This window comes from Panicum virgatum, chromosome 3N (genome assembly GCF_016808335.1).
Source record: "Panicum virgatum strain AP13 chromosome 3N, P.virgatum_v5, whole genome shotgun sequence".
NCBI lineage: Eukaryota > Viridiplantae > Streptophyta > Magnoliopsida > Poales > Poaceae > Panicum > Panicum virgatum.
This window is the reverse complement of record NC_053147.1, coordinates 68,878,636-68,896,253: the sequence shown is the minus strand read 5'-3', so window position 1 is coordinate 68,896,253 and position 17,618 is coordinate 68,878,636. Positions and strand designations below refer to the sequence as shown.

The window sequence follows — 17,618 nt, the reverse complement described above, 5'->3', positions numbered from 1 at the left end:
GGTTTCTCATTTTATACCGGTCAAGACGACATATACCGTGAGTAAGCTAGCAGAGCTTTACGTGGAAAGTATCTTGAAGCTTCACGGCGCACCTAGGAAGCATTGTTTTAGATTGAGGACCACAATTCACTTCTAAGTTTTGGCAGAGCCTGCACAAGTCCATTGGGACCAATCTCGAGTATAGTTCTGCTTTCCACCCTCAGACAGATGACCAGACCGAGAGAGTGAACCAGATTCTAGAAGATTTGTTGAGAGCCTGCGTGCTATCATATGGTACTGACTGGGAGAAGAGTCTGCCCTATGCCGAGTTCACGTACAACAACAGCTATCAGGCCAGCTTACAGATGTCACCGTTTGAAGCTCTCTATGGCAAAAAATGCAGAACACCACTGATGTGGTCAGAGACCGGAGAAAGGTCGTTTTTCGGTGCAGATGCAATTGTCAAAGCCGAAGAGAATGTGGCCAAGATCAGAGAGAACTTGAAAACCGCCCAGAGCAGGCAAAAGAGTTACGCAGACAAAAGAAGAAGAGATCTCTCGTTCAAAGTTGGAGATCATGTGTATCTTAGGGTATCGCTGCTTCGGGGTACCAAGAGATTTCACGTAAAGGGGAAGCAAGCCCCTAGGTACATTAGACCTTATCCAATTATTCAGAAAATCAGGAATCTGGCTTACAAGTTGCAGCTACCGGAAGCTTGCTGGAGTACACTCCGTTTTCCATGTATCCCAGTTGCGCAAATGTTTGCGAGTACTGGAAGAGACAATTCCACTAGAGGTAGTGGATCTAAAGGAGACGCTCGAATATGTCGAGTACCCAGTGAAAATACAGGATCGGGCAGTTAAGGAAACCCAAAGGGCCACAATTACCTACTGCAAGGTACTGTGGAGCTACCACACAGAACGAGAAGCCACTTGGGAGAAGGAATCCGACTTGAAGGAGAAGGACCCTCACCTCTTCGAAACCTAGGTAAACCTCTAATCTCGGGAACGAGATTCTTGTGAGGGGAACTCGTATTTTTGTACAGAATGTTATATGCCGAAAATGCGAGTTTTCAAAAACTTTTTGTGTGCAAGTGTAACTAGCCAGAAATAATTCAAGGTTGAACTCTTTTCCCATCTTAAACTCCTAGCAATTTAAAATCTAATCAAATATAAGAACAATATTGTTAGTGTGAGTCATTCGGAGTTCATTGTATTTCATTTTGGTCTACCATGTTTAAATTTGGTTCGAATGAATTTCGTTTGAAATTGTTTGGGAATTGATTTGAATTAAGCCATTCAAATCAATTCCAAAAACTAACACAAACCCCTAACTAACCTGGGCTCTAGACCCACCAAAAACCAAAACCGGCCCAACTCCGTAAAGGCCACTCGGCCTGCTAACCTTTTTTCTGCCAGACCAGCTACAGCGCGCGGTCCAGACCAGCCCACTCCGGCCACCCCTTCACCTTTTTCCTGTGTCACCCGATCCCTTCCTACCCTCTCTCGCTTGGAGTCTATGACAACGGGGGCCCGCATGTCAGCTTTGTCTTCAACCTCCCAACCACTCCCCTTTCCCTGTCTACGGCTTGCCCCTGCACGCGTCGATCAGCGCCGCCCGGCTCCCCTGCGCGACCCCCAGGCACCGTTGTTCGCGCACCCCTGCACCGCCTTGGCTGCCACTCGCCCTGCGCGATTTGCGCCGCTGCTGGCCCACCATGGCCGCCTATAAGACCCCGCGATGCGGCCGCCGCCTAAAACCCTAAGCGCCCTGCCCTCTTTTCTAGGCCGCCGCCGCCAATCCTGTGGAGAATGGAGGCGGAAACGTCTCCCCAAGGCCGCCGCCGCCGCACACCAGGAGCAGAGGAGGGGCGCAGAGCACCAAGCAGAGGAAGGGAGGCGTGGGGTAGAGAGGAAGCAAGAGGAGCAGAGGAGGGGCGCAGAGCACCAAGCAGGAGGCCGTCGCCAAGCAGGCCAAGAAGAGGGCCAGCGGGAAGGATCAGAGGAGGAGAAGGGCACACTGACGCCACCGGAGATTCACCACGCCGGCGCTCGAATGACGAACCTGTGCGGCACGGCATAGCACCACCCTCACCTGCATCGCCTCGTCACAGTGTTGCGCCCCTTCTTCCTCAGACCGCCGGTGAGTCGTCGCCCTTACCTTCCCAACCTCCTTGCCCTGCTGCCGGCCAATTGCCAAGGAAACCTCCATAGATCGGCCCTAGGATCCCCTGTCCTACCGTGTCTTGTGCAGGGACCCTGTCGTTGCTTTGCACGTAGCCCGCAGACCGCCGTCACCGTGCCCCGCCTTGGCCCTCACACTGTCGCCGTCGTTCCGCCGCGCCATGGCCTTGCCATGGTCGTGCTTGGCGTGCGCGCACATCCTCACCGGCCAAGGTCGCGCTTTTTGGCCCGTTCACACGCACGCTGCCACCCACGACGTGCCTTAACCTCGCCTCGTTGAACGCGGCCACGCCACAGCCCTCGCCGGCCATGAACGCCACCGTGACGTTGCGTTCACGCCGCGGCCACCCCTTTGGGGCACTCTGGTGGACATCGTTCACGCACCAAAACAGCACAAGCCACAAGGCCATGCCTTTTGGCCCTTACGCACGCACCTGCTCCTGTTGGACCTCGCCGTTGTCGCCACCAACGAAGAGGACGAGAGGAACGCCGACGAAGAGAAGCCAAAGTCGCCAGGAACATCGCCGCCTGCGGCATGCACACACGTGCAAGCATGGACCACCAGCCGAAAGGCCGCATCTTTGGACCATCCGTGCACACACCCAGCCTCGCCTTGGCCCGTTGCCCCGTCCAGGCCGCCCGCACGCGCACTACCTCGCCGTTGCCATCGGGAGAAGATCCGCCGCACTGCCAGACCCGGCTGCCGCCGAGCAGAGAGGAAGGGAGGACCCTGCCATCGCTGCCATCAAGGACGAGGACTAGAGGGACGCCGAGGAGGAAGGCACGGGCGCCGCCGAAGATCGCCGTCATCGCCACGAGATGCCCGCCGCCGGGAGACGCTGAGCAGCGCATGCCACACTTTTCGTACGCACACAGCACGACCACACAAGATCGACCCCTGCCGCACGAGATCCCGCTGAGTCACTTACACGCGGACCCCGCCTGTCAGTGCCAGATAGAGCCGAGAGAGCCAACGTGGGCCGTGGCCCGGTTCTCTTCAGCCCATCAAGCCGAGGCCTTTTTCCTTTTTAGCCTGTTAGTGGAAGCTGGTCCCTGTTTCCTTTCGGCCCGAGCCGACCCACCGACTCGAGCCGGCCCTTTTCGCTTTTTCTGAACCCGCGAGCCGAGCCGATTAGATGGGCCGAGCCGAGCCGTTCAGCGCTTTCGGCCCATAAACACAGCCACCGCTTCCCCTTTTCTTTTTCCTGGAAAAACCCGACGAGGGGGACCTACCTGTCGGGGACACGGCGTCACTGACATGTGGACCTCGCTGGACGCGGACCTGTTGACCCATTGACTTGGTCAATGTTGACTGAGTCAACACTAATGTCAGCAACAGCCATGCTGACGTCAGCACTGGCCGGACCCTGCTGATGTCAACATGACACGTGGCGCACCCAAAGGCTGCCACGTGTTGGCCTGTGTGTTTTTCTTTTCCGAAATTCATTTAATATTTTCAAAAACAGTTTAAACTTCAAAATTTTATAATAAATTCATTTTAACTCCAAAAATTCATTTTATACGTAATTACAAATAGGACCCTGTTGCTGAGAAGTCGAGGGAGGGACGTCCCGGACAACGAGAAGACCCCGGAAGCCTAGGACGACTACGACGACACGCCAGGTTCATGCCCATCTTTGATTTGAAACCCCAGGAGGCATTGCTTGCTAGAATTGCTATCGCTTTAATATTGTTGACAAGAGGAACCTGCATGCGCTTCTTTTATACCCAAACTCCTTGATCTCCTACTCATACCATGTTGAATGGTTGAGATGCTTGCATGTGTTTTGTGTGAGATGCGTGATGATAGTCTTGACGAGAGAGGAGATCCACCTCAGAGGAGTTGGTGACTAGGACTTTAGCTGGGGGTGAGCGATTTAACCTGATCTTCGGATCAGGGGCGGGGGGTGTGTGTTGGGCACGCCCTGTAGACAGAGGAAGTGCATGGGCACAGCCTTCGGAGCACCTGTGGCGGGTGCATGTTTTCCTTCGGGAAGACTTGGTGGCGGACTGGAGGAGTTGAGGGGTGAGACCTGTGATGAGTGCCCACCGTGGACTGCTATGGCAGATATACATACGTGACGAAGATGCTTACCCTAGCATATAAGGAACCGGTTGGGGTAACTATGATCAGTTGGACTATGTAAACGTGCACACCACTTATCCTTTATGAGGGAGGATCCAGTCCGAAACTAGCAAGCGTGGCACCAAGCATGTAGGAGGATAGGGTATCAGTGTAGGGGAAGGAGGTGTTGACCTCATGTTCTCCAAGTCGCACGTTAGGCTTCACAGTCCCGGGGCGATCTCCTGTGGGAGGACGCGCCCAGACCCGAGAAAGTAGGATGGTGCCGTGGCTGCTAGTTCTCGTTCTCAGTAGACCGGTGCTTCGGAGATAGCCGGAGTTGCTGCCGGCTATCCTCGTGGCGAGTGGGTCCAGGTGTACAAGCTCTGCAGAGTTAAAACTATATGTATAGCCGCGTACTCGGTCATGTATGACCCTTCTTTTCTGTTACTTCCATTAGTTAGTTTTCCCCAGAGAGATTTCTAGCTCCCCCTAGTTGAGTCTTCCTGCCGTTGTGCAGCTGAGGTACGAGGAGCAGGAGTTCTCGTACCGACTGAGTGAGTGAGTGAGTGTTTGAAGGAGAGATTGACCGGGAGTCCGGGATGCCGGAATGGCCCACGTCAGGAGTTTGCCGGATGCTATGATTTTGCTGCAGTTGCGTAGGAAACCCTAGCCTTATCCTTGTCTACTCTTTTATATCCGTGCGTTCCACTTAAAGCTGCATTCGGATGGTGACGTGAGCCTATTCGATCCTTGGGGATAGCCTGTTAGATGCAAGATCCGATTCGACGATCAAGCTAGACGATGATGAAGAATGCTAAGGACAGATCATGCTGCGCTCAAGATGCCTGTGGAGGAGTGAAGCCAGAAGATGAAGCATGCCTAGAAGAATAGCTATCGCTTCCGAGTTCTGTTTGTTATCATTTAGCCCGTGGGGCTTGTACTCTGATTTTCGTATCGCAAATCCTCTGGATTATGTGCAATTTAAACCCATGTAATGACTCCTATCGAGAAGTATGACTGTGATATATAATTAAAATGGGTTCTGTATGTGATAGCTACTGATCCAGGGACTATCACGACGATACAGAGAGTCAGATTCTTCTTTTGGAAACCCGGTTCGTTTTAGTTGGTATCAGAGCCGTACTACCCGTTTTCGATGAAACTACGAAGTAACTAGACTATTAAGAGTACTAGATATGTAGATAGATTGTTTGAATGTTTGAGTGCTTGGTTCTTGATTGAATTCTGATTGCTCTTATGCTTCTTACCGTTGAGTGTAGGTTATTAGTTAAAGAACCTTACTTTATCGTGAGCGATTTACGCTAAACTAATTAGATCCCCGATTTTCCCTTCTCAGAAGACGCCGAACCGGAGAATCAGTCGTCTGATGGCATGCCCTGAAGAAGTCATTCAGGAAGAAGCTGAGGAGGAAGCACCACCACCGAACTTCAACAAAGCCGTGGCTACACAGACCCAGCTACTCTAGTGCTTCTCCGAAGCAGTCGCGCATCAGAACGTCAAGGACCCGATGGACGAAGATCGTCTGTGCAAGAACGAAAGATTCATGCTCCTGAAGCCTCCCACATTCAGCTACTCTAAAGATCCCTTGGATACCGATGACTGGCTGAAGCTGATCGAGACCAAGTTGGGCGTGACCAGCTGCACCGACGAGGAGTGCGTAGCACTTGCCGTTCACCAGCTCGAAGGAACTGCCAGGTCTTGGTGAGAAAACTACTGTAACTCCCACGCCGACCGAGCACACATCACGTGGAACGAGTTTACCAGGGTGTTCCGTGACCATCACATACCCAGGCAGCTACTCATCCAGAAAGCTCAAGAGTTCGGTACCATGACCCAGGGTATGATGACGCACGCCAGATTCCTTAGACGACATGCGTGTGCTGCTACCTATAACCGCTGCCACCCGCCGCAGCTATCATCGTCCATCAGACTAGGGATTAGAGTTTAGAGGTTACCTCGTGGATCCGGAACCAGTGACTCTAGAGGAAGGGTCTAGGGTGGCGGCGGCCTGGCGATGGTGGTGGGTTGCCTGGCGGTGAGGCCAGGCAACTAGGGTGCCACAGGCCGGGACGGGGCAGGACTGAAACAGTCCGGGTTCCCGAAAGGCGAACCCGACTCGCTGTATTGTCGTGATAGTCCCTGGATCAGTAGCTATCACATACAGAACCCATTTCAATCGAATATCACAGACATAACTCACGTTTACAACATCACATGGGTTTAATTATTACATAATCTGAAGGATTGTATTACGAATCTTAGAGTACAAGCCCCTTGGGCTAAAAGAAAACAAACAGAAAGCGGAAACGTTATCTAGTCTTCTGGGCAGACTTCATCTTCACGAATCCTCTCCACAGGCAGCTCGGTGAGTAGCTCGGGCCTTCCTTCACGTCGTCTTCCGTTATCATCATGTCGACTCCTCCACTCGGATCCTGCATCTATCAGGCTATCCCCAAGGACGGGATAGGTTCACGTCACCACCTGTATGCAAGCTTTTGGTGGATGCAAACAGTATAAAGATAATGCCAAGGATAGGCTATGGTTTCCTATGCAAGCAATATAAGTCATCCAAAACACCTTTCAACACGGGCAGCTCCGGCACCCGGACTCCCGGTCTCCTATCTTCCTCTACCAAGTATCTCAACCCTGTTTCGGTGCGGGAACTCCCTCTCCCCGCACCTCAGCTGCTATCCGAGCAGGAAAAAGTGGTACTAGAGGGAGGTAGAAAAGTATATGTGGTTCTAACTAAATTTGTGGGGCCAGATCCAGAGTTGTACATGACCGAGTACGTGGCTATACGTATAGTTTTCACCCTGCAGGGGTTGTACACCTGTACCCACTCACAACGAATCCGGCCTGGAGCGACCCGACCTTCTCCGAGGCACCAGTCAACGAAACAAACGGCTACAACACAATCCTACTCCCGGTCTGGGGCGCGTCCTCCCGCAGAAGGTCGCCCGGGGCTGTGAAGCTATCTAGAATGGAATCTCCATGGATCCTGCGATCGGGGGCTATAGGGTCCTGCCCTCTCCCCTGACACTAAAACACTATCCTCCTACAGTAATGGTGCTGCGCATAGCTAGCTCGGGCTGGGCCCCCCTCATAAAGGATAAGTGGTGTGCACGTTTGACATAGTTCCGTCACTAGGGCCACAAAGTCAAGTCCTTCATCCAGCTGAGGCGAGCGTCTTCGTCCAAAGTTAGCATCCCGTCAACACGGTCTGCAATCGATACCCATTACAGGTATCTCCTCCATAACTACACCTCTACTAAGTTCCCACGGCCACAGGAACGGTCTAGCACCCGCCACAGGTGCCCGTCACCCATTACAGGTGCTCACAGGATCGTGCCCAACACACAATCCCCGGCTCTCGATCCGAAGATCAGAGAAAAGGGTCCGCTCGCCCCTGCTGTAACCTAATCACCAACTCCCATATATGTGGAGGCATCTTCCAGCAAGCAAGGACTATCACATCACATATTCCCATATCCCAAATCTCACTCATAGTAGCAATAGCATACGACAATCATTTCTAAGTATGGGAAACAAGGAATGCGGTAAATAAATGGCCATGCAAGCTCATCTCATCACACTCAATTTGGGAGCGTAGCGTATCTAACAAGCAATGCCTAATAGGTATTCAATCGCGGATGGGCATGAACCTGATATGTCTTCGTAGTCTTCCTGGTCCTCCGGGGGCTTCTGGTCTCCGTGTACGTCCTTCTGGATCCTCCGGGTGTCGGGATAGTCCTTCTGGATCTTCTGGTCGTCCGGGACGTCGGTCAACTCCTCCACGTCAGGACCTAATTGTAATTACATATAAATACAGGGGCCAAAGTGCAATACTACACAAAATAGGCTCAAAAGAGATCCAACTCACAACAAAACCTATTCTAATGCGTAGATCATGATTTTAGAAGAATTATGAAACTGGTTTCATATTTTTCAGAGCTCCGGTTGAATTACTGTGATTTTTCTAAGATTAAAGCATTTTCTAAAATTAATAAATGATTATCGAAAAAGGAAAACACAAAGGTGACATGTGGCAGCACTAGAGCGTGCCACGTGGCATGATGACGTCAGCATGACGTCTCCATGACGTCACCTTGGGGTCAGCTCTACTGACGTCAGCAGTGGGCCCTGCTGACATCAGCGTTGACCAAGTCAACATTGACCGTTGAATGGTCAACCGGGTTAGCGGGTCTGCAAGTTAGTGGGCCCACGGGTCAGTCTCTCACCAGAGGCTTAAATGTGGGGCCCGCGCGCCGGGTTTAAACAGAAAAGAAAAAGGAAAGGGTGGCTGCATTCCTGGGCTGAAAACGAGAACGAGTGGGCTTGGTGGCCCAACATGGCTCGGCTCGGGTCGAGTCCACACGGCTCGCAGCTTGGCAGGCTGGCTCGGGCAGCGGCTTAGGTTCGTGCGGCTCGCTGGGAAAAAGGGCCAGCTTGGGTTCCTGGGCCAAAAGTGGCCCGGCTTCACTCCCGCCTCTCCTTGCGCAGACCACAGCAGGTGCGGCGACGGCAAGGCTCCCTTCGACGGCGATGGCATTGAGACGGCTCACAGGCTTCTCCTCCCTAGGTGGCAGCGGCTTCCTCGTCCTTGACGGCTCCGACGGCGGCGGCGTCGACTGTGGGCTTGGTGCGAAGGGGATCCTCATCAGGGCGACGATGGCTTCCCGGCGGCGTGACGGAGACGAGGTCCCATGGCGTCTTCTGTCATCTGGGAGGAGATCGTCGGTGGGCGCTCAGATGAGGGCGGCGGCGCAGGGTCAAAACGGGGCGAGGCCCCCAGGCAAAAAGGCTGCGACGGCGAGGGTGGCCCGGGCGGAGACAAGGGGGACGCAGGGCTAGGTCACAGCGGAGCAGGGCTTCGACGGCCGTGGTGAGCAGCTGCGACGGCGACGACGTGGTCCAGCGCATCCTTCTCCCTGGCTTGGCGATGGGCTCCTCTGGCGGCGCATCGGTGGTGGTTCGGCGGCGAGGCACTGTGCGACTCCGTCGGTGGCACGGCCGGGCGCAGAGCAGGGGTCCGATCCGGGTAAAGGCGTGGCTTTGAGGGTTGCGCGCGTGGCGTGGCCGCGACGGGGGTGCTTGGGAGCGTCCAGGGTGCTGTGAGAGCCAAAGGCTTGGCCTTTGGCCGGTGCTCGTGTGTGCACGGACGTGTGCGTGCGCACGTGTGCGAGCTCTCGGTTCACCGAGGTCGCGACGCGGCCATGGCACTCGCGGGCACCGGCGTAGCCATTTCGTGGTGGCGCCAGGCTGCGAGGACAGGGCGAGGGCGACAGCGAGGTCCCAGTAGAAGAACTAGGACGGGTTCTAGGGCCAACTACAGCAGGTTCATCGGCGGCGCGAGGCTCACGCCGGCAGCAAAAGGCAAGGTGGAGGGCGACGGAACGGAGGCCTACCGGCTCAGGTTGGGGACGGCAAGGGCGACGCAGGGACGAGGCGTAGCCGTGGCGAGTCGAAGCCGTGCAGGCAGCGCTGGAACGTCGACGTCGTTGATCGGGGCACTGGCTCGGCGTAGACGTTCTCCGGCGGTGGCGCTCCGGCTCCTCCTCGGCGGGGTTGGTGTCGTGTCCTCCTCCTCCGTTGGCCCGGCGGCGTCGGACACCAGCGGCGGTGGCGTCCCACGGGCCGCGGCTCCTTCCTCTTCCCCTTCCTTCTTCTTCCTTCTTCTTCTTCTCTCCCTCCCCTTCTCCTCTGTTTTGCAGGAGCGGCGGTGGTTTGGGAAAAGCAAGGCTAGGGTTCGTGAAGGGCGGTGGCAGCGGGTTTTATAGGCGGCCACTAGGGTTTGGGGCTCGGCGCGGGGTGCTCCCAAGGCACGGACGCCGAGGAATGGTGGAGGGCGCTCGGCGCGGGCTCGCGGACGCGTGGCACGCATCGCGCGGCTGCGCAGCGCGGGGCTAGGGATCGGGAGCGCGCGCGGGCGGTCAAAAGCGAGGCGGGGAAAGGTGCTCGGCGGCCTCCGCGTGCTGTCGCAGAGCATCGCTGGTGATGTGTGCGGGCTGTGGCATTGGCGTGAGAGGCGGAGAGAGGGCGCGGGCGGTCAAAAGGCGAAAAAGCTGAGGCCGCGCGGTAGAGCTGGTGCGGGCGGTGCAGGTGGCGAGCTGGCGCGTCCGTTTCGCTGCGCTGTCGCGGAGCGAAGGCGCGCGGAGCAGAGCAGAGGCAGCAGCGGCAGGCGGCGTCGTCGATTGGGGGAGAAAGGGGAATTGTTCCCCTGGCAGGCGAGCTCGGGATGGTAGCGGCTGCTGGGTGACGGAGGGCGGCGTCCACTCGGGCGCGCGCGAGCTGGGCTGGCGGAGCGGGCGCGTGCGCCGCGGGTGAGCTGGGACGCGCGCGCGCGATCGGGCCGGGGCACGTGTGGTCGCGGGCTGAGGCGGAAGCAGCAGCTGGGCCGGGGCGTGCGCGCGTTGGTGGGCTGGCAGGCTCGTGGGGTTTTGGTTCCTGGGCTGGTTGTGCTGGATCTTGACTGGGTTTTAGCTGGACCGGGATTAGGGTAGAGCTCGGGTTTGGTCACGGGTTTGGACTGGGTAGCGGGTCAGGGGGTTAGAGTTAGATGTTAGGGCTCGGATTTAATTTGAATGACTTAATTCAATTAAATCCCACACAAGTGTTAGCGTTTGAAATTAAATTGAGGGGCACACCTCGATTTAATTTCCACACAATTTCATACAATAAATTAAATCCAAAACCAAATCGAATTAAACAAGGTAGAGCCAAATAAATCCAAATAACCCCAAATATTCCCACACTAGCAAGTAATATCCTTAACTGAGAACAAAGTTTTAATTTACTAGGAATTTTGGAAGGCAGAAATCTCACTTAAGTTGATAACTACAGCATTGCCACGAAAAATTTTAAAATTCACATTTTTTCGACTTTATAACATTCCAGAAAAATCCGGGATGTTACAAGGACAACAGGTGGCCTGTGCCGGCAGAGGGGGCGGAGGGCGCCAGAGTCCATAAGGCGTGGCGGCTCGGTCGCCGGCGAGGACTTCGACAGCCGTCGGCAGTGGGGAGGCGGGTGGGCCGGTGGGCAGGCGGCGACGCGGGCAGTTGGTGGGCGGCTTAGTCGTCGGTGAGGTCACCTGCTGCTGCAGGTGGTGGGGGAGGTTGGCGGGTCAGTGAGGATCCGAGCCGTTGGAAGGAAGAAGAGAAGAGAAGTCGAGAAAAAAGAACAGTAGAAGAGACCTTTGTTCGATGCAACCAGTAGCAGCGAACGAGAGCCCTCCAGTAACCCCTCTCGGACAAGGAGTCGACGACGTATCCCAATTCCCATCCCATGCATGTTGCCTCGGTGTCGAAGGCCACTGTGGCGCACGATCTTGGCCTGCAGGCTGCAGGGTTTTCCGAAAAAGGCCGGTGCGGCTATGCAGGCTCGAACAGCAAAAGCCGGTGCTGGGAGTGGTCCGAACGGGCGGTGTCGATCGGTGAGGCCTCATCAGCGGCGTGGCGCGGTTGGTGCTCGTGTTGGAGCCTTGGAGGCCCGACTGCCCGGGTGTGCGAGCGCGGACACCGTCTGTGTGTGCCCTGCCGACTGCTGGGCCGGGAGCAAGGGAACAGAGCCTAGTAGAGGCCGGAACACGGCGGCGCACTGGCGAGCCCGAGCAGAGACCCAGGTCGGTCCACCCCTTGAGTGAGTCCCTGGACCCTGGTGGCCATCCCATCCGATCAGACATGCACGGCCTGCACAAATCCAGATTGTTCCGCGCCATAATTCCAACTGATTCTGAAAGATTGTTCCATCAGAAGGCGAGAATTGCAGCAATCCCCACCTCTGCGGCTCTGCCTAACTGAAGAATGAACACGAAGCACTCCTAACTGAACCTGAGTGCTGGTCTATAACAACAATGCCCGACGGTGCTGGTCTATTCTCCGCTCAACCTAGAATTGAACGGAGCTGCAGAAGCATGAGTTGGGGAGTGGAAATATTGTTCTATGGAAGAATATTTGGATCAAAAGATAAATGTCCTAGGCAATTTTCTGAAGTATCTAAAAGTATTCTGAAGAAATGTGGAGGTGTCCCGTTAGCTATCGTCACCACATCTAGTTTGCTAGCTAATAAATCAGAGGATATAAGAGTGTGGAATGATGTGTGTAGCTCAATTGGTTCTGGACTTAGGAGGAATAATCCTGGTATGGATGATATGAGGAAAATATTGTTGCTCAGCTATTATGATCTACCTTCTCATCTGAAGACATGTTTATTGTACCTAAGCGTATTTCCAGAAGACTATGAGATTAGAAAGGATAGTTTGATACGGAGGTGGGTAGCTGAAGGTTTTGTCCAGCAAGGCCAACAAGCAGGTGAAGACCAAATTAGTTTCTTTGAGATTGGAGAGAATTACTTCAATGAGCTTCTAAACAGAAGCCTAATCCAGCCCGCGGATGTGGATGGTTTTGAAGGTATACCTAAGGCTTGCCGTTTGCATGACACAGTGCTTGATCTCATTATTACCTTGTCAGTAGAAGAACGTTTCATCACCACTGTCTTTGGTGATGGGATGGAAAGCAAGGTTCGGTGGTTATCTCTGCATAGTAGTAATACTACTTGGCCTACCACGGAGATGCCAAAACTGAGGTCCCTTACCATCTTCAGTGGACATAATGGAGGAGCCACTACTTAACATGTGCCGGCTTCGTATTCAATCAGCCATGTTTTTGCTGGCATGGATTAAAGCTGATTTGCTTCCCAGCCTCTCCTGCGTGGACATAACGGTGATATATGAGCGACAGGAGGACATCCGAGTCCTCGGCACGCTCCAAGACCTGACGTTCTGTATGGGCCGGAGGGTGGCTGTTCGCTTTGTTGAATTCACCTTTGATGATTTTGAGGTGATCAGCGATAAGCTTGAGCGCCAGGCATTTGTTTTGCAGGTATATGCATGTATATATATATATATGTTATATTCTCTTGGTTCATCAGTGGCCTAAGCTAGCTCTAATTTGTCGATCTGATATACTGTACTACATGCAGACGACTGAGAGCGAAGGCCGGCGGCCAACTTATAGCTTCCCGGCCAACTTATCAGGCTGTGGCGTGTGTGGGCGTGTGTAGGCAGTCAAGGCACAGGCGGCAGCTGCATGCATGGATGACCGGGTCTCGCAGAGGAGCGAATGGGTGCAGTGCAGGCCGGGTGGTCGGGGTCATGCGTGCGTGCGTGTGAAGATTGAAATCGTGCATGGGTGCGTGGGCGCTGCGTTGCCGTTGTGTATAAAGCTGTGTAGACGATGCGTGCGTTCGTCATTATATTCTGAGCCAAGTGAAATAATAAGTCATCACCGGGCCGCGGCAGGCCGTTCGTCGCCCGGCAAACTCGAGTGTGTGTGTGTTCTTGCGTTTGTGATCCTAGCTCGGTTCCAACAATTTGGGCCAGAAAATTAACAATCCTTCCATCATCTGGGACCATTAGCGGCCCCCTGCTGCAGGTTGACCACGCGTGCATGCTTCAGAGTAGTACCCAACACAGGCTAGCTTGGTCGTCTTGTGTGCCTACGTAGATATCGCCTGGCAGCACGAGGCGTATCATCTTGATCACCATCTTGTCGTGGGGGAGGCTAATTTACTGTCGCTCGTCCATTTTTTTTCCCTTTTTAACTAACTTTTTTGTTGTTTTCTGATAAAAAGTTTCTCAAAAAAATTTTGGAGACCAAAAAATTTACTGAGAGATAGAAAAAATTTTGACAAAAAAATTTGAAAGATAAAGTTTTGAGAAATAAATTTAAATGGTTTCAAGAGAAAACTTTTGCATCCTAAACAAAAAAAAATCAAGCAAATAAATAATAAAAACATCCAAGCCAAAAACTCGAGTAAAAAATTTCCCATCAAAAAAATAAAAAAGAAAAAAAGAGAAAAATTGCTGACACTACTCGACGGATCCTCCGCGGCGCCGGGGAGCTCAACCATCGAGCAGGTCAGGCGGCAGCGCTGGGAGAGCAGGGGGCGGGGAGGGCGGGCAGCCCGCCCTCACCGCTGAAGGCCACCACGCGCCACCGGCCTGGGAGCCGCCCCCCCCCCCCACCCCCACCCCATAGGCGCCTCCACCGTTGGAGAGTGAGGGAGGGAAAGATGGATGGGGAGAGAAGGGGGGGAGGACAGAGGGTCCCCGTTGCCGGACGGCCGTGCCTCCCCACCACCAGCCAGCCGCGCCCCTCCTTGAGGACGCAGCTCCCTCGGGGCGCAGAGCCCTTACAGTCGGGATCCGTAGAAGGAAAAAAGAGAAAGAGGGAAAGGGAAAGAAGAGGGGAGGGGAAGAGATAAAATCACATCGCGTGGGCCCCACACGTTGGTCGTCGACCGTGAGTTCTGTTGGGTGCGGACGATTGTAAAATTAGGATTGGGTCTTGTTGTGCAGATCAACGACGTGGGAGCTCACACGGCGTTGGTGGTGAAGGGCGACCACATGCAGGTGGCTGAGCGACTGCCACGAGCCCACGACCAGTAGACACTGCTAAAAAACAAACATTAGTACTGATTAGCAACCTTTAGTACCACCAGCCGGTACTAAACAATTTTGCAACCAAAAAAATAAAAAAAAATATTACGAACCCCTCGAAGGCCAGCACCCCTGATTCCCTGTTGTTCCTAGCTCATGGTGGCTTCGCTGCTCTCATAGGCCGATGCCCACTCCAAGGGTTGCAACAGTGAGGAACCTGCACGGAGTCAAGAGAATCGTACTGAAGGATGAGCACGGGCACCAATTCTGATTGTTCCGCACCATAATTCCAACTGATTCTGAAAGATTGTTCCGAACTGAACCTGAATGCTTGTGCAGGCTGGAACAGCAAAGCTATCCCGGTGCTGGTCTATTCTGAGCTCAACGCCTCAACCTAGTGTTGACAGCCAAATTTGGCACCTGCTGAGGTCGACCGGTCTGACCGGTCGGCCCGACCAGTCAGACCGGTATGGTTTGTACAGCCCGAGTAGAATTAGGGTTTTTGTAAAGAGTCCTCATGTAATCCTACTCGTGAAGGGGTACGTCTTCCCCGGCCTATAAATATAAAGTCTAAGGCCTATTGAGGTTAATCCCAATCAATTCACACATTTATCATTTACCTTTTACCTCTAAACCCTAACTTTTCCAACCCCATCTGCTGTTCTTCGCTCGTCTCCACGGCGTTCGATGGCGTTCTGAGTGGCCTGCCGACCTCAGAGCAACCCTAGCTCCATTAGCTCCGACGGGGTCCCTCCCGAGCTCTTGGTTCTAGGTCTTCGCCGTTTTCCTGGAGTACCGGTCTGACCGGTCCGCTATACCGGTCTAACCGGTCGGCGCAGGGAGGCTGCTGGTGTTGATCGTTTTGACGATCTTGCTGCGCGTTCTAGCGTTTTCAAGTGTGTTGGCGCAAATTAGTGTCAACACCTAGAATTGAACGGGGCTGCAGAAACATGAGTTGGGGAGTGGTCCACAACGGCCGGTGCCGGTGAGGCCGGCCTCGCCGGCGGCATGGTGAGGTCGTTTGTAGTGTTCGTGGTGGCCGGTGGTCAGTTGCGAGCCTTCATCAGAGCCCAACTAGCCAGGGAAATCCTTGGCCTGCGCTAGCAGGCAAACCATGATGGATGACGACCGCTGGGAGCAGGGAATCGGGGGCGAGTAGAGACCGGAACGCGGTGGCGCTCCGGCGAGGCGAGGGACAAAGCAAAGCAAGCGCTGGTGGAGGCGCGACCCGGGTCGGGGGGGTGGACGGTATTCGATGTGGAATGGGCGGTCCAGATTTGGGGTTGCCGCCCGCAGTCTGACTCGGTCATCTTCAATCCCTGGGAGGCCGGGAGCCGGAGCCGCGGAGGTCGGCGGCTCACGACGAGTCGACGACCGCTGGTCGAGGACACTGGCGATCTCGCCGCGCGCTTCCCTCAGGAGACGACGCTGCCGAGCCTTGCCGACGAAAACGCGCGTTCCCAGGACGTATAGCCACAGTGTCCGCGGCGAGGACGGTGTCGGCTGTCTTGACAACCATGCGATGCGAGATCATCGTCTAGAGGCGATAGATGAAACTACACGGCACCAATGCTTGCGCCTCGAGCCCTCGATCGATGATGCCGCATGCCTGTGCTGACTGCTCAAGACTTGAAAGGCCGGTGCTGGGACTCTGGGAGTGGTCCGGAATGGGCGGTTTTGGTGAGGCCCGCCTCATCATCAGTGACGCGGCGCGGTTGGTGCTCGTGTTGGAGGCCCGACTGCCCGGGTATGCGAGCGCGTACACCGTGTGTGCCCTGCCGGCCGACCGCTCCGGCAAGCCGAGCGAGGGCCGAGTGGGCCCTTGTGGCCATCCGATAAGACGTGCGCGGCCTGCTCTGCGATCTCGAGAGGCAGCCAGGCAGGCACCGCACATGATGGTGGATATGCCGGAGGTCGATCGGGTGGCGCCGCTGCAAGAGGACACGCCGAGAGACAGGTGCATCCATGCCGGCTTTGCTTGCTATAGCTACTTGCTACTTCCTCTGTTCCAAATTATAAGTCATTCCAAGAATCTAGGAGAGACTAAGTTTTTCAAGTTTGACTAAATATATATAACAAGATAATAATATTTATAATACCAATTAAGTATTATTATACTCTTTGTTAGCTATATTTTCATAGTATATCTAATTGATTTCATAAATCTTTATATTTCTCTCTATAATTGTGGTCAAACTTTAATATACTTTGACTCTTCAAATTTTTTGGAATGACTTATAATTTGAAACGGAGGGAGTACTTGCTAGACACGGGAAATGTTACTACAAGACACACATAGCAAATAAACTAGTATATGCTGCATCGAGAGCACAGAGACAACGTACGCGGAAAAAGCGGGGAAATTAACTTGATGAGCTGGATGCATGCATACATACAGTCTCCGCAGGGTGGACCGCTGACTTGTGGACTTGTCCGCGAGCCACACATTTTCCACAGATTCTCTTTTATGGTCATGATGAGAATGCACAAAGGTTACAAATTTCTACATATTTTCCACACATGTACTGTACGTGATAAACCTAGCTTGCAGATTTAATTTCCGAGAAAATATCTAGTTACATGCTAAGATATCGGGCAAGTGCATTGCTACAGGGTCAGCGGTCTCATAAGTCGTCTCATGCAAGTTCATGTACGATTTTTTTTTATTAGGTGGCGAAGAGAGAATAAGGTGGTTGTTCCGCGAGACAACCACCTTATATGCTAAAATTTAAGCCTATGAGATCACTTTCTCACTATTGTACGAGTTTTTATTGCCATACAACTCATAATATTTTTTTTCAATGCACAAGTTATGGAATTATGTAATATTATGTGACAGCTTATAAGACAACCCATTGTATGTATTGCCTTTTACACCGTCTCAAGATGATGTGGTAATTAACAATGCATAAGACCACCTATTAGACTATAC

At 53.6% G+C, this 17,618-nt stretch overlaps 1 long non-coding RNA gene across 1 annotated transcript; it reads right to left on the bottom strand.

Annotated features, from left to right (window-relative positions):
* Nucleotides 1-14,450: 14,450 nt before the first annotated feature.
* LOC120663956 lies at nucleotides 14,451-15,906 on the bottom strand. The gene is made up of 4 exons (XR_005670671.1): nucleotides 15,611-15,906; nucleotides 15,010-15,080; nucleotides 14,800-14,903; nucleotides 14,451-14,698 (listed from the first exon to the last, which is right to left on the bottom strand). It is a non-coding gene; the product is annotated as an uncharacterized LOC120663956 (long non-coding RNA).
* Nucleotides 15,907-17,618: the final 1,712 nt, after the last annotated feature.